Source organism: Ambystoma mexicanum, chromosome 10, assembly GCF_040938575.1.
Source record: "Ambystoma mexicanum isolate Mex_15411 chromosome 10, UKY_AmexF1_1, whole genome shotgun sequence".
NCBI lineage: Eukaryota > Metazoa > Chordata > Amphibia > Caudata > Ambystomatidae > Ambystoma > Ambystoma mexicanum.
This window is the reverse complement of record NC_090932.1, coordinates 1,598,062,070-1,598,064,558: the sequence shown is the minus strand read 5'-3', so window position 1 is coordinate 1,598,064,558 and position 2,489 is coordinate 1,598,062,070.

The window sequence follows — 2,489 nt, the reverse complement described above, 5'->3', positions numbered from 1 at the left end:
GCTTTCTGGTTACATCGCTTGCGTGGGCACAGGAGTAATCGCCCTTTGTGGAGGGGTACTGTCACATCCCGTTCTTGTTGGAAATTGCCATGGCATTTATATGAGCGCTCTTCAACACACAGAACCCGTTAAACTACAATTCCCATCTTCCTGCTACGTTAGTCACCTGACATGCACGCACCACGTTGCCGTGTCTTCTGAAGACCGTATTTAGTACTGTCTGTTCGAGTGCCCAGCGCTCCTAAACTGTGTTAGTTTCGAGCGTTGTTTCCTGACTCCTGTTTGATCCTGAATCCTGTGCTAAATCCAAACCTTCGCCCCTGCCTTCCCTTCCGTTTTCCAACGCCCGCCCCTCTTTGACTGATTTCCCCGGAATCCTTGAACTCGGCTTGCATCTCGACCTCCACTTGTTAAAGTCCTTTGGCTGTGACGCTTAATATACTCGAACACGAAAATAAAGGGACTAGCGTGAAGCAACGCTTATTTCCTTTGCCCTTCATTTTGTTTACTTCAACATTCATTTTTTTTTACACTGTTTAATTTGGACGCTTTGCTGAATCTACAATTGGATTGCTTTGGACATTTTGGGACGCTTTGCTGAATTTGATTTGGATCACTTTAGGATATTCTTTGGGACGCTTTGCTGAGTCTATTTCGGAACACTGTGGATATATTGATTTGGAACGCTTTGCTGACTCTACTTTGGAACCCTGTGGATATCTTCTTGGGAAGCTTTGCAGCACTGAAGTCCTGAGACACTGGTGCACTCCTCCTTCACCGTTGATATAAGAATCCCCCTTTGTGTCCATTACTAGTAGGTTACTGGTACATTTTGCTACGGAACAGGTAAGAGTGGGTACTTGGGGGGTGTTGTTTGCTGTTGATTCGGCAATACCTGGCTGCATTCTGAACGTCTGCTCTGTTCTTCCCTCCTTTAGCTCTGCTGAGTCTGCTCCTGCCTTTTCACTCAAGCCCTCAGCCTGACAGGTGGAATAGATTCATTGTAGGCTGAGCTCTTGGGAGGGAAGTCTTTGGCATATCACGTTAGAGACTTTCGTGTTCGAAGACAGAAGGATACTTTTCCGGAACTGGGAGAGTAGTATCTGCGGCAACTGGGATAGCATACCTAGGTTGTGACAAGTATTCACAGTAAGGATTTATGAAGACAGAGAAAAATGTTTCCCACAGCAGTCCTCCAAATTTGAACCTGAAATGTCCCAAAACATTATAATATCAAAAAAATTATAATCAAGCTACATGTTTTGGTTCATAATCACTAAGCAATTTTAAAGGATATCAGCTCCTACCTTCCAGACAAACCGGTATTAAGGAAGGGAAATTCACAATAAGCTAATAGTACTCTAAATGCACACCAAGTGCAAAACTAGAAATCTAACAGAAAAACTGCATCAGAAAATGTCAAAAATCCACCTTACATGTACCTTATAGACGTATACAGGTGATAAACTGAAAGTCCTACCTTCCAAGCTAGGGCTGATACCAGAAAAGGCTATTAATTTACAGTGGACATGGACGTGAAAAAAAAGAGAAAAACTCCTTGTTATGTATATGTCTAATATTTTCAAAAAAAGACACCTATTAATGTAGAGAGGAGTGTAACAATCTCCAATTCCTCTACCTGTATCGCAAGAATCAGGTTATGTTTTCAGCAAGATCTCACGTAGAGTCTTGAACACCACTATAAACATGGAAAAAACATGGCTGCCCTCCTTGTAGGAATCATGTGGACATGATCACGTGACTGTGTGATCACGTGATATTCCGTGATCACCATTTTGGATTACAGATTATTGTACTTCACTGCCGTCTTGAAGCATATACTGTTATATCTTTGTCAGACACCCTTTGCAACTAGTCAGTGTAGGGGATCTGAGAGAACACAAGGTAAGTGACCCTCCCATTATCTTACAGCAAAGTGTTGTGATTCAAAATGATGCACAAGGATGAATAAATAGTAGTCACTATTTGACATAAGAACAATATTGTATAACTTCAAGTTGAATATTGGCACTCAAGTACATGTTTCACAAAAAAGATGATATGATAAAATAACAATGATTACACTAAGCACCTCCTTGATAAAAAAAAAAAGATAGGCACACAATTACATAGGGATGGTGGTATTGTGTGACTCAATCCAAGGTCTGGTATATATCAGCTAGTTATATTGTGCATTAATTGATTTAAATATCGGAGGATATTCAATAAGAGTATTGGTACTATTCACACTCAAGCACATGTTTCACTAAAGAGGTAACAATGATAATACTAGACATCTCATTGATCGACAAATAGCAAGGACGAGTTTACATAGGAACAGTGCTGTACGGCTCCCAAGAAAAGTCTAGTACATATCAAACGATTATATTGTGGATTTACCAATTTGGATATTGGAGAATCTTCCAAATACAAACATGCTAGTAATAGTTCACTTAATAGTATAGATCATCGTATGTTGTGTCTTTGGA